Genomic DNA, 14718 nt, shown 5'->3' with positions numbered 1-14718 from the left:
TTGATGATAAGGATCCTGGTCTTCAGATGAAGATGAACAGGAAGACAAGAGTCCTGGTGTTCAGGTGAAGATGAAGACGAGAGTCCTGGTCTTCAGATGAAGATGAAGACAAGAGTCTTGGTGTTCAAGTGAAGATGAAGGTCCTGGTATTCAGATGAAGATGAGAGTCCTGGTCTTCACTTGATGATAAGGATCCTGGTCTTCAGATGAAGATGAACAGGAAGACGAGAGTCCTTGTGTTCAGGTGAAGATGAAGACGAGAGTGCTGGTCTACAGATGAAAACAAGGGTCCTGGTCTTCAGATGAAGATGAAGATGAAGACAAGAGTCTTGGTGTTCAAGTGAAGATGAAGGTCCTGGTATTCAGATGAGGATGAGAGTCCTGGTCTTCACTTGATGATAAGGATCCTGGTCTTCAGATGAAGATGAACAGGAAGACGAGAGTCTTGGTATTCAAGTGAAGATGAAGGTCCTGGTATTCAGATGAAGATGAGAGTCCTGGTTTTCACTTGATGATAAGGATCCTGGTCTTTCAGATGAAGATGAACAGGAAGACAAGAGTCCTGGTTGTTCAGGTGAAGATGAAGATGAGAGTCCTGGTCTTCAGATGAAGACAAGAGTCCTGGTCTTCAGATGAAGATGAAGATGAAGGCAAGAGTCTTGGTGTTCAAGTGAAGATGAAGGTCCTGTTATTCAGATGAAGATGAGAGTCCTGGTCTTCACTTGATGATAAGGATCCTGGTCTTCAGATGAAGATGAACAGGAAGACGAGAGTCTTGGTGTTCAAGTGAAGATGAAGGTCCTGGTAATCAGATGAAGATGAGAGTCCTGGTCTTCAGTTGATGATAAGGATCCTGGTCTTCAGATGAAGATGAACAGGAAGACGAGAGTCTTGGTGTTCAAGTGAAGATGAAGGTCCTGGTAATCAGATGAAGATGAGAGTCCTGGTCTTCAGTTGATGATAAGGATCCTGGTCTTCAGATGAAGATGAACAGGAAGACGAGAGTCCTGCTCTTCAGATGAAGACAAGAGTCCTGGTCTTCAGATGAAGATGAAGACAAGAGTCTTGGTGTTCAAGTGAAGATGAAGGTCCTGGTATTCAGATGAAGATGAGAGTCCTGGTCTTCACTTGATGATAAGGATCCTGGTCTTCAGATGAAGATGAACAGGAAGACGAGAGTCCTGGTGTTCAGGTGAAGATGAAGACGAGAGTCCTGGTCTTCAGATGAAGACAAGAGTCCTGGTCTTCAGATGAAGATGAAGACAAGAGTCTTGGTGTTCAAGTGAAGATGAAGGTCCTGGTATTCAGATGAAGATGAGAGTCCTGGTCTTCACTTGATGATAAGGATCCTGGTCTTCAGATGAAGATGAACAGGAAGACGAGAGTCTTGGTGTTCAAGTGAAGATGAAGGTCCTGGTAATCAGATGAAGATGAGAGTCCTGGTCTTCAGTTGATGATAAGGATCCTGGTCTTCAGATGAAGATGAACAGAAAGACGAGAGTCCTGGTCTTCAGATGAAGACAAGAGTCCTGGTCTTCAGATGAAGATGAAGACAAGAGTCTTGGTGTTCAAGTGAAGATGAAGGTCCTGGTATTCAGATGAAGATGAGAGTGCTGGTGTTCACTCTATGATAAGGATCTTGGTCTTCAGATGAAGATGAACAGGAAGACGAGAGTCCTGGTGTTCAGGTGAAGATGAAGACGAGAGTCCTGGTCTTCAGATGAAGACAAGAGTCCTGGTCTTCAGATGAAGATGAAGACAAGAGTCTTGGTGTTCAAGTGAAGATGAAGGTCCTGGTATTCAGATGAAGATGAGAGTCCTGGTCTTCACTTGATGATAAGTATCCTGGTCTTCAGATGAAGATGAACAGGAAGACGAGAGTCCTGGTGTTCAGGTGAAGATGAAGACGAGAGTCCTGGTCTTCAGATGAAGACAAGATTCCTGGTCTTCAGATGAAGATGAAGACAAGAGTCTTGGTGTTCAAGTGAAGATGAAGGTCCTGGTATTCAGATGAAGATGAGAGTCCTGGTCTTCACTTGATGATAAGGATCCTGGTCTTCAGATGAAGATGAACAGGAAGATGAGAGTCCTGGTGTTCAGGTGAAGATGAAGACGAGAGTCCTGGTCTTCAGATGAAGACAAGAGTCCTGGTCTTCAGATGAAGATGAAGACAAGAGTCTTGGTGTTCAAGTGAAGATGAAGGTCCTGGTATTCAGATGAAGATGAGAGTGCTGGTGTTCACTCTATGATAAGGATCTTGGTCTTCAGATGAAGATGAACAGGAAGACAAGGGTCCTGGTGTTCAGGTGAAGATGAAGACGAGAGTCCTGGTCTTCAGATGAAGACAAGAGTCCTGGTCTTCAGATGAAGACAAGAGTCTTGGTGTTCAAGTGAAGATGAAGGTCCTGGTATTCAGATGAAGATGAGAGTCCTGGTCTTCACTTGATGATAAGGATCCTGGTCTTCAGATGAAGATGAACAGGAAGACAAGAGTCCTGGTGTTCAGGTGAAGATGAAGACGAGAGTCCTGGTCTTCAGATGAAGACAAGAGTCCTGGTTTACAGATGAAGATGAAGACAAGAGTCTTGGTGTTCAAGTGAAGATGAAGGTCCTGGTATTCAGATAAAGATGAGAGTCCTGGTCTTCACTTGATGATAAGGATCCTGGTCTTCAGATGAAGATGAACAGGAAGACGAGAGTCCTGGTGTTCAGGTGAAGATGAAGACGAGAGTCCTGGTCTTCAGATGAAAACAAGGGTCCTGGTCTTCAGATGAAGATGAAGATGAAGACAAGAGTCTTGATGTTCAAGTGAAGATGAAGGTCCTGGTATTGAGATGAGGATGAGAGTCCTGGTCTTCACTTGATGATAAGGATCCTGGTCTTCAGATGAAGATGAACAGGAAGATGAGAGTCTTGGTGTTCAAGTGAAGATGAAGGTCCTGGTATTCAGATGAAGATGAGAGTCCTGGTCTTCACTTGATGATAAGGATCCTGGTCTTCAGATGAAGATGAACAGGAAGACAAGAGTCCTGGTGTTCAGGTGAAGATGAAGACGAGAGTCCTGGTCTTCAGATGAAGACAAGAGTCCTGGTCTTCAGATGAAGATGAAGACAAGAGTCTTGGTGTTCAAGTGAAGATGAAGGTCCTGGTATTCAGATGAAGATGAGAGTCCTGGTCTTCACTTGATGATAAGGATCCTGGTCTTCAGATGAAGATGAACAGGAAGACAAGAGTCCTGGTGTTCAGGTGAAGATGAAGACGAGAGTCCTGGTCTTCAGATGAAGACAAGAGTCCTGGTTTTCAGATGAAGATGAAGACAAGAGTCTTGGTGTTCAAGTGAAGATGAAGGTCCTGGTATTCAGATAAAGATGAGAGTCCTGGTCTTCACTTGATGATAAGGATCCTGGTCTTCAGATGAAGATGAACAGGAAGACGAGAGTCCTGGTGTTCAGGTGAAGATGAAGACGAGAGTCCTGGTCTTCAGATGAAAACAAGGGTCCTGGTCTTCAGATGAAGATGAAGATGAAGACAAGAGTCTTGATGTTCAAGTGAAGATGAAGGTCCTGGTATTGAGATGAGGATGAGAGTCCTGGTCTTCACTTGATGATAAGGATCCTGGTCTTCAGATGAAGATGAACAGGAAGATGAGAGTCTTGGTGTTCAAGTGAAGATGAAGGTCCTGGTATTCAGATGAAGATGAGAGTCCTGGTCTTCACTTGATGATAAGGATCCTGGTCTTCAGATGAAGATGAACAGGAAGACGAGAGTCCTGGTGTTCAGGTGAAGATGAAGACGAGAGTCCTGGTCTTCAGATGAAGACAAGAGTCCTGGTCTTCAGATGAAGATGAAGACAAGAGTCTTGGTGTTCAAGTGAAGATGAAGGTCCTGGTATTCAGATGAAGATGAGAGTGCTGGTATTCACTCTATGATAAGGATCTTGGTCTTCAGATGAAGATGAACAGGAAGACGAGAGTCCTGGTGTTCAGGTGAAGATGAAGACGAGAGTCCTGGTCTTCAGATGAAGACAAGAGTCCTGGTCTTCAGATGAAGATGAAGACAAGAGTCTTGGTGTTCAAGTGAAGATGAAGGTCCTGGTATTCAGATGAAGATGAGAGTCCTGGTCTTCACTTGATGATAAGGATCCTGGTCTTCAGATGAAGATGAACAGGAAGACGAGAGTCCTGGTCTTCAGATGAAGACAAGAGTCCTGGTCTTCAGATGAAGATGAAGACAAGAGTCGTGGTGTTCAAGTGAAGATGAAGGTCCTGGTATTCAGATGAAGATGAGAGTGCTGGTGTTCACTCTATGATAAGGATCTTGTTCTTCAGATGAAGATGAACAGGAAGACAAGAGTCCTGGTGTTCAGGTGAAGATGAAGACGAGAGTCCTGGTCTTCAGATGAAGACAAGAGTCCTGGTATTCAGATGAAGATGAAGACAAGAGTCTTGGTGTTCAAGTGAAGATGAAGGTCCTGGTATTCAGATGAAGATGAGAGTCCTGGTCTTCACTTGATGATAAGGATCCTGGTCTTCAGATGAAGATGAACAGGAAGACAAGAGTCCTGGTGTTCAGGTGAAGATGAAGACGAGAGTCCTGGTCTTCAGATGAAGACAAGAGTCCTGGTCTTCAGATGAAGACAAGAGTCCTGGTCTTCAGATGAAGATGAAGACAAGTATCTTGGTGTTCAAGTGAAGATGAAGGTCCTGGTATTCAGATGAAGATGAGAGTCCTGGTCTTCACTTGATGATAAGGATCCTGGTCTTCAGATGAAGATGAACAGGAAGACAAGAGTCCTGGTGTTCAGGTGAAGATGAAGACGAGAGTCCTGGTCTTCAGATGAAAACAAGGGTCCTGGTCTTCAGATGAAGATGAAGACAAGAGTCTTGATGTTCAAGTGAAGATGAAGGTCCTGGTATTGAGATGAGGATGAGAGTCCTGGTCTTCACTTGATGATAAGGATCCTGGTCTTCAGATGAAGATGAACAGGAAGATGAGAGTCTTGGTGTTCAAGTGAAGATGAAGGTCCTGGTATTCAGATGAAGATGAGAGTCCTGGTCTTCACTTGATGATAAGGATCCTGGTCTTCAGATGAAGATGAACAGGAAGACGAGAGTCCTGGTGTTCAGGTGAAGATGAAGACGAGAGTCCTGGTCTTCAGATGAAGACAAGAGTCCTGGTCTTCAGATGAAGATGAAGACAAGAGTCTTGGTGTTCAAGTGAAGATGAAGGTCCTGGTATTCAGATGAAGATGAGAGTCCTGGTCTTCACTTGATGATAAGGATCCTGGTCTTCAGATGAAGATGAACAGGAAGACAAGAGTCCTGGTGTTCAGGTGAAGATGAAGACGAGAGTCCTGGTCTTCAGATGAAGACAAGAGTCCTGGTCTTCAGATGAAGATGAGGACAAGAGTCTTGGTGTTCAAGTGAAGATGAAGTTCCTGGTATTCAGATGAAGATGAGAGTCCTGGTCTTCACTTGATGATAAGGATCCTGGTCTTCAGATGAAGATGAAGAGGAAGACGAGAGTCTTGGTGTTCAAGTGAAGATGAAGGTCCTGGTATTCAGATGAAGATGAGAGTCCTGGTCTTCACTTGATGATAAGGATCCTGGTCTTCAGATGAAGATGAAGACAAGAGTCTTGGTGTTCAAGTGAAGATGAAGGTCCTGGTATTCAGATGAAGATGAGAGTCCTGGTCTTCACTTGATGATAAGGATCCTGGTCTTCAGATGAAGATGAACAGGAAGACGAGAGTCCTGGTGTTCAAGTGAAGATGAAGGTCCTGATATTCAGATGAAGATGAGAGTCCTGGTCTTCACTTGATGATAAGGATCCTGGTCTTCAGATGAAGATGAACAGGAAGACGAGAGTCCCGGTGTTCAGGTGAAGATGAAGACGAGAGTCCTGGTCTTCAGATGAAGACATGAGTCCTGGTCTTCAGATGAAGATGAACAGGAAGACGAGAGTCCTGGTGTTCAAGTGAAGATGAAGACGAGAGTCCTGGTCTTCAGATGAAGACAAGAGTACTGGTCTTCAAATGAAGATGAAGACAAGAGTCTTGGTGTTCAAGTGAAGATGAAGGTCCTGGTATTCAGATGAAGATGAGAGTCCTGGTCTTCACTTGATGATAAGGATCCTGGTCTTCAGATGAAGATGAACAGGAAGACGAGAGTCTTGGTGTTCAAGTGAAGATGAAGGTCCTGGTAATCAGATGAAGATGAGAGTCATGGTCTTCACTTGATGATAAGGATCCTGGTCTTCAGATGAAGATGAACAGGAAGACGAGAGTCCTGGTGTTCAGGTGAAGACAAGAGTCCTGGTCTTCAGATGAAGATGAAGACAAGAGTCTTGGTGTTCAAGTGAAGATGAAGGTCCTGGTCTTCAGATGAAGACGAGGGTCCTGGTGTTCAGATGAAGACAAGAGTCTTGTTGTACAAGTGAAGATGAAAGTCCTGGTATTCAGATGAAGATGGGGTCCTGGTCTTCAGATGAAGATGAGAGTCCTGGTCTTCACTTGATGATAAGGATCCTGGTCTTCAGATGAAGATGAACAGGAAGACGAGAGTCCTGGTGTTCAGGTGAAGATGAAGACGAGAGTCCTGGTCTTCAGATGAAGATGAAGACAAGAGTCTTGGTGTTCAAGTGAAGATGAAGGTCCTGGTATTCAGATGAAGATGAGAGTCCTGGTCTTCACTTGATGATAAGGATCCTGGTCTTCAGATGAAGATGAACAGGAAGACGAGAGTCCTGGTGTTCAGGTGAAGAAGAAGACAAGAGTCCTGGTCTTCAGATGAAGACAAGAGTCCTGGTCTTCAGATGAAGACAAGAGTCTTGGTGGTCAAGTGAAGATGAAGGTCCTGGTATTCAGATGAAGATGAGAGTCATGGTCTTCACTTGAAGATAAGGATCCTGGTCTTCAGATGAAGATGAACAGGAAGACGAGAGTCCTGGTGTTCAGGTGAAGATGAAGACGAGAGTCCTGGTCTTCAGATGAAGACGAAGGTCCTGGTGTTCAGATGGAGATGAAGACGAGAGTCTTGGTGTTCAAGTGAAGATGAAGGTCCTGGTCTTCAGATCATGACGAGGGTCCTGGTGTTCAGATGAAGACAAGAGTCTTGGTGTACAAGTGAAGATGAAGGTGTTGGTATTCAGATGAAGATGGGGGGTCCTGGTCTTCAGATGAAGGTGAGAGTCCTGGTCTTCACTTGATGATAAGGATCCTGGTCTTCAGATGAAGATGAACAGGAAGACGAGAGTCCTGGCGTTCAGGTGAATAGGAAGACGAGAGTCCTGGTCTTCAGATGAAGACAAGAGTCCTGGTCTTCAGATGAAGATGAAGACAAGAGTCTTGGTGTTCAAGTGAAGATGAAGGTCCTGGTATTCAGATGAAGATGAGAGTCCTGGTCTTCACTTGATGATAAGGATCCTGGACTTCAGATGAAGATGAACGGGAAGACGAGAGTCCTGGTGTTCCGGTGAAGATGAAGACGAGAGTCCTGGTCTTCAGATGAAGACAAGAGTCCTGGTCTTCAGATGAAGACAAGAGTCTTGGTGTTCAAGTGAAGATGAAGGTCCTGGTATTCAGATGAAGATGAGAGTCCTGGTCTTCACTTGATGATAAGGGTCCTGGTCTTCAGATGAAGATGAAGACAAGAGTCTTGGTGTTCAAGTGAAGATGAAGGTCCTGGTATTCAGATGAAGATGAGAGTCATGGTCTTCACTTGAAGATAAGGATCCTGGTCTTCAGATGAAGATGAACAGGAAGACGAGAGCCCTGGTGTTCAGGTGAAGATGAAGACGAGAGTCCTGGTCTTCAGATGAAGACGAGGGTCCTGGTGTTCAGATGAAGATGAAGACAAGAGTCTTGGTGTTCAAGTGAAGATGAAGGTCCTGGTCTTCAGATCAAGACGAGGGTTCTGGTGTTCAGATGAAGACAAGAGTCTTGGTGTACAAGTGAAGATGAAGGTCTTGGTATTCAGATGAAGATGGGGGTCCTGGTCTTCAGATGAAGATGAGAGTCCTGGTCTTCACTTGATGATAAGGATCCTGGTCTTCAGATGAAGATGAACAGGAAGACGAGAGTCCTGGTGTTCAGGTGAAGATGAAGACGAGAGTCCTGGTCTTCAGATGAAGACAAGAGTCCTGGTCTTCAGATGAAAATGAAGACAAGAGTCATGGTGTTCAAGTGAAGATGAAGGTCCTGGTATTCAGATGAAGATGAGAGTCCTGGTCTTCACTTGATGATAAGGATCCTGGTCTTCAGATGAAGATGAACAGGAAGACGAGAGTCCTGGCGTTCAGGTGAAGATGAAGACGAGAGTCCTGGTCTTCAGATGAAGACAAGAGTCCTGGTCTTCAGATGAAGATGAAGACAAGAGTCTTGGTGTTCAAGTGAAGATGAAGGTCCTGGTATTCAGATGAAGATGAGAGTCCTGGTCTTCACTTGATGATAAGGATCCTGGTCTTCAGATGAAGATGAACAGGAAGACGAGAGTCCTGGTGTTCAGGTGAAGATGAAGACGAGAGTCCTGGTCTTCAGATGAAGACAAGAGTCCTGGTCTTCAGATGAAGATGAAGACGAGTCTTGGTGTTCAAGTGAAGATGAAGGTCCTGGTATTCAGATGAAGATGAGAGTCCTGGTCTTCACTTGATGATAAGGATCCTGGTCTTCAGATGAAGATGAAGACAAGAGTCTTGGTGTTCAAGTGAAGATGAAGGTCCTGGTATTCAGATGAAGATGAGAGTCCTGGTCTTCACTTGATGATAAGGATCCTGGTCTTCAGATGAAGATGAACAGGAAGACGAGAGTCCTGGTGTTCAAGTGAAGATGAAGGTCCTGGTATTCAGATGAAGATGAGAGTCCTGGTCTTCACTTGATGATAAGGATCCTGGTCTTCAGATGAAGATGAACAGGAAGACGAGACCCTGGTGTTCAGGTGAAGATGAAGACGAGAGTCCTGGTCTTCAGATGAAGACAAGAGTCCTGGTCTTCAGATGAAGATGAAGACAAGAGTCTTGGTGTTCAAGTGAAGATGAAGGTCCTGGTATTCAGATGAAGATGAGAGTCCTGGTCTTCACTTGATGATAAGGATCCTGGTCTTCAGATGAAGATGAACAGGAAGACGAGAGTCCTGGTCTTCAGATGAAGACAAGAGTCCTGGTCTTCAGATGAAAATGAAGACAAGAGTCATGGTGTTCAAGTGAAGATGAAGGTCCTGGTATTCAGATGAAGATGAGAGTCCTGGTCTTCACTTGATGATAAGGATCCTGGTCTTCAGATGAAGATGAACAGGAAGACGAGAGTCCTGGCGTTCAGGTGAAGATGAAGACGAGAGTCCTGGTCTTCAGATGAAGACAAGAGTCCTGGTCTTCAGATGAAGATGAAGACAAGAGTCTTGGTGTTCAAGTGAAGATGAAGGTCCTGGTATTCAGATGAAGATGAGAGTCCTGGTCTTCACTTGATGATAAGGATCCTGGTCTTCAGATGATGATGAACAGGAAGACGAGAGTCTTGGTGTTCAAGTGAAGATGAAGGTCCTGGTAATCAGATGAAGATGAGAGTCCTGGTCTTCAGTTGATGATAAGGATCCTGGTCTTCAGATGAAGATGAACAGGAAGACGAGAGTCCTGGTCTTCAGATGAAGATGAAGACAAGAGTCTTGGTGTTCAAGTGAAGATGAAGGTCCTGGTATTCAGATGAAGATGAGAGTCCTGGTCTTCACTTGATGATAAGGATCCTGGTCTTCAGATGAAGATGAACAGGAAGACGAGAGTCCTGGTGTTCAGGTGAAGATGAAGACGAGAGTCCTGGTCTTCAGATCAAGACAAGAGTCCTGGTCTTCAGATGAAGATGAAGATGAAGGCAAGAGTCTTGGTGTTCAAGTGAAGATGAAGGTCCTGGTATTCAGATGAAGATGAGAGTCCTGCTCTTCACTTGATGATAAGGATCCTGGTCTTCAGATGAAGATGAACAGGAAGACGAGAGTCTTGGTGTTCAAGTGAAGATGAAGGTCCTGGTAATCAGATGAAGATGAGAGTCCTGGTCTTCAGTTGATGATAGGGATCCTGGTCTTCAGATGAAGATGAACAGGAAGACGAGAGTCCTGGTCTTCAGATGAAGACAAGAGTCCTGGTCTTCAGATGAAGATGAAGACAAGAGTCTTGGTGTTCAAGTGAAGATGAAGGTCCTGGTACTCAGATGAAGATGAGAGTGCTGGTGTTCACTTGATGATAAGGATCTTGGTCTTCAGATGAAGATGAACAGGAAGACGAGAGTCCTGGTGTTCAGGTGAAGATGAAGACGAGAGTCCTGGTCTTCAGATGAAGACAAGAGTCCTGGTCTTCAGATGAAGATGAAGACAAGAGTCTTGGTGTTCAAGTGAAGATGAAGGTCCTGGTATTCAGATGAAGATGAGAGTCCTGGTCTTCACTTGATGATAAAGATCCTGGTCTTCAGATGAAGATGAACAGGAAGACGAGAGTCCTGGTGTTCAGGTGAAGATGAAGACGAGAGTCCTGGTCTTCAGATGAAGACAAGAGTCCTGGTCTTCAGATGAAGACAAGAGTCCTGGTCTTCAGATGAAGATGAAGACAAGAGTCTTGGTGTTCAAGTGAAGATGAAGGTCCTGGTATTCAGATGAAGATGAGAGTCCTGGTCTTCACTTGATGATGAGGATCCTGGTCTTCAGATGAAGATGAACAGGAAGACGAGAGTCCTGGTGTTCAGGTGAAGATGAAGACGAGAGTCCTGGTCTTCAGATCAAGACAAGAGTCCTGGTCTTCAGATGAAGATGAAGGCAAGAGTCTTGGTGTTCAAGTGAAGATGAAGGTCCTGGTATTCAGATGAAGATGAGAGTCCTGGTCTTCACTTGATGATAAGGATCCTGGTCTTCAGATGAAGATGAACAGGAAGACGAGAGTCTTGGTGTTCAAGTGAAGATGAAGGTCCTGGTAATCAGATGAAGATGAGAGTCCTGGTCTTCAGTTGATGATAAGGATCCTGGTCTTCAGATGAAGATGAACAGGAAGACGAGAGTCCTGGTCTTCAGATGAAAACAAGAGTCTTGGTGTTCAAGTGAAGATGAAGGTCCTGGTATTCAGATGAAGATGAGAGTGCTGGTGTTCACTTGTTGATCAGGATATCTTGGTCTTCAGATGAAGATGAACAGGAAGACGAGAGTCCTGGTGTTCAGGTGAAGATGAAGACGAGAGTCCTGGTCTTCAGATGAAGACAAGAGTCCTGGTCTTCAGATGAAGATGAAGACAAGAGTCTTGGTGCTCAAGTGAAGATGAAGGTCCTGGTATTCAGATGAAGATGAGAGTCCTGGTCTTCACTTGATGATAAGGATCCTGGTCTTCAGATGAAGATGAACAGGAAGACGAGAGTCCTGGTGTTCAGGTGAAGATGAAGACGAGAGTCCTGGTCTTCAGATGAAGACAAGAGTCCTGGTCTTCAGATGAAGATGAAGACAAGAGTCTTGGTGTTCAAGTGAAGATGAAGGTCCTGGTATTCAGATGAAGATGAGAGTCCTGGTCTTCACTTGATGATGAGGATCCTGGTCTTCAGATGAAGATGAACAGGAAGACGAGAGTCCTGGTGTTCAGCTGAAGATGAAGACGAGAGTCTTGGTGTTCAAGTGAAGATGAAGGTCCTGGTATTCAGATGAAGATGAGAGTCCTGGTCTTCACTTGATGATAATGATCCTGGTCTTCAGATGAAGATGAGCAGGAAGACGAGAGTCCTGGTGTTGAAGTGAAGATGAAGGTCCTGGTATTCAGATGAAGATGAGAGTCCTGGTTTTCACTTGATGATAAGGATCCTGGTCTTCAGATGAAGATGAACAGGAAGACAAGAGTCCTGGTGTTCAGGTGAAGATGAAGACGAGAGTCCTGGTCTTCAGATGAAGACAAGAGTCCTGGTCTTCAGATGAAGATGAAGATGAAGGCAAGAGTCTTGGTGTTCAAGTGAAGATGAAGGTCCTGGTATTCAGATGAAGATGAGAGTCCTGGTCTTCACTTGATGATAAGGATCCTGGTCTTCAGATGAAGATGAACAGGAAGACGAGAGTCTTGGTGTTCAAGTGAAGATGAAGGTCCTGGTAATCAGATGAAGATGAGAGTCCTGGTCTTCAGTTGATGATAAGGATCCTGGTCTTCAGATGAAGATGAACAGGAAGACGAGAGTCCTGGTCTTAAGATCAAGACAAGAGTCCTGGTATTCAGATGAAGATGAAGATGAAGGCAAGAGTCTTGGTGTTCAAGTGAAGATGAAGGTCCTGGTATTCAAATGAAGATGAGAGTCCTGGTCTTCACTTGATGATAAGGATCCTGGTCTTCAGATGAAGATGAACAGGAAGACGAGAGTCTTGGTGTTCAAGCGAAGATGAAGGTCCTGGTAATCAGATGAAGATGAGAGTCCTGGTCTTCAGTTGATGATAGGGATCCTGGTCTTCAGATGAAGATGAACAAGAAGACGAGAGTCCTGGTCTTCAGATGAAGACAAGAGTCCTGGTCTTCAGATGAAGATGAAGACAAGAGTCTTGGTGTTCAAGTGAAGATGAAGGTCCTGGTATTCAGATGAAGATGAGAGTGCTGGTGTTCACTTGATGATAAGGATCTTGGTCTTCAGATGAAGATGAACAGGAAGACGAGAGTCCTGGTGTTCAGGTGAAGATGAAGACGAGAGTCCTGGTCTTCAGATCAAGACAAGAGTCCTGGTCTTCAGATGAAGATGAAGATGAAGGCAAGAGTCTTGGTGTTCAAGTGAAGATGAAGGTCCTGGTATTCAGATGAAGATGAGAGTGCTGGTGTTCACTCTATGATAAGGATCTTGGTCTTCAGATGAAGATGAACAGGAAGACGAGAGTCCTGGTGTTCAGGTGAAGATGAAGACGAGAGTCCTGGTCTTCAGATGAAGACAAGAGTCCTGGTCTTCAGATGAAGATGAAGACAAGAGTCTTGGTGTTCAAGTGAAGATGAAGGTCCTGGTATTCAGATGAAGATGAGAGTCCTGGTCTTCACTTGATGATAAGGATCCTGGTCTTCAGATGAAGATGAACAGGAAGACGAGAGTCTTGGTGTTCAAGTGAAGATGAAGGTCCTGGTAATCAGATGAAGATGAGAGTCCTGGTCTTCAGTTGATGATAAGGATCCTGGTCTTCAGATGAAGATGAACAGAAAGACAAGAGTCCTGGTCTTCAGATGAAGACAAGAGTCCTGGTCTTCAGATGAAGATGAAGACAAGAGTCTTGGTGTTCAAGTGAAGATGAAGGTCCTGGTATTCAGATGAAGATGAGAGTGCTGGTGTTCACTCTATGATAAGGATCTTGGTCTTCAGATGAAGATGAACAGGAAGACGAGAGTCCTGGTGTTCAGGTGAAGATGAAGACGAGAGTCCTGGTCTTCAGATGAAGACAAGAGTCCTGGTCTTCAGATGAAGATGAAGACAAGAGTCTTGGTGTTCAAGTGAAGATGAAGGTCCTGGTATTCAGATGAAGATGAGAGTCCTGGTCTTCACTTGATGATAAGGATCCTGGTCTTCAGATGAAGATGAACAGGAAGACAACAGTCCTGGTGTTCAGGTGAAGATGAAGACGAGAGTCCTGGTCTTCAGATGAAGACAAGAGTCCTGGTCTTCAGATGAAGATGAAGACAAGAGTCTTGGTGTTCAAGTGAAGATGAAGGTCTTGGTATTCAGATGAAGATGAGAGTGCTGGTGTTCACTTGATGATAAGGATCTTGGTCTTCAGATGAAGATGAACAGGAAGACGAGAGTCCTGGTGTTCAGGTGAAGATGAAGACGAGAGTCCTGGTCTTCAGATGAAGACAAGAGTCCTGGTCTTCAGATGAAGATGAAGATGAAGACAAGAGTCTTGGTGTTCAAGTGAAGATGAAGGTCCTGGTATTCAGATGAGGATGAGAGTCCTGGTCTTCACTTGATGATAAGGATCCTGGTCTTCAGATGAAGATGAACAGGAAGACGAGAGTCTTGGTGTTCAAGTGAAGATGAAGGTCCTGGTATTCAGATGAAGATGAGAGTCCTGGTCTTCAGATCAAGACAAGAGTCCTGGTCTTCAGATGAAGATGAAGGCAAGAGTCTTGGTGTTCAAGTGAAGATGAAGGTCCTGGTATTCAGATGAAGATGAACAGGAAGACGAGAGTCTTGGTGTTCAAGTGAAGATGAAGGTCCTGGTATTCAGATGAAGATGAGAGTCCTGGTCTTCACTTGATGATAAGGATCCTGGTCTTCAGATGAAGATGAACAAGAAGACAAGAGTCCTGGTGTTCAGGTGAAGATGAAGACGAGAGTCCTGGTCTTCAGATGAAGATGAAGACAAGAGTCTTGGTGTTCAAGTGAAGATGAAGGTCCTGGTATTCAGATGAAGATGAGAGTCCTGGTCTTCACTTGATGATAAGGATCCTGGTCTTCAGATGAAGATGAACAGGAAGACGAGAGTCCTTGTGTTCAGGTGAAGATGAAGACGAGAGTGCTGGTCTACAGATGAAAACAAGGGTCCTGGTCTTCAGATGAAGATGAAGATGAAGACAAGAGTCTTGGTGTTCAAGTGAAGATGAAGGTCCTGGTATTCAGATGAGGATGAGAGTCCTGGTCTTCACTTGATGATAAGGATCCTGGTCTTCAGATGAAGATGAACAGGAAGACGAGAGTCTTGGTATTCAAGTGAAGATGAAGGTCCTGGTATTCAGATGAAGATGAGAGTC

This window comes from Amphiprion ocellaris, chromosome 3, assembly GCF_022539595.1.
Source record: "Amphiprion ocellaris isolate individual 3 ecotype Okinawa chromosome 3, ASM2253959v1, whole genome shotgun sequence".
In the NCBI taxonomy this organism is placed as follows: Eukaryota; Metazoa; Chordata; class Actinopteri; family Pomacentridae; genus Amphiprion; species Amphiprion ocellaris.
Note: the sequence above shows the minus strand (reverse complement) of the source record.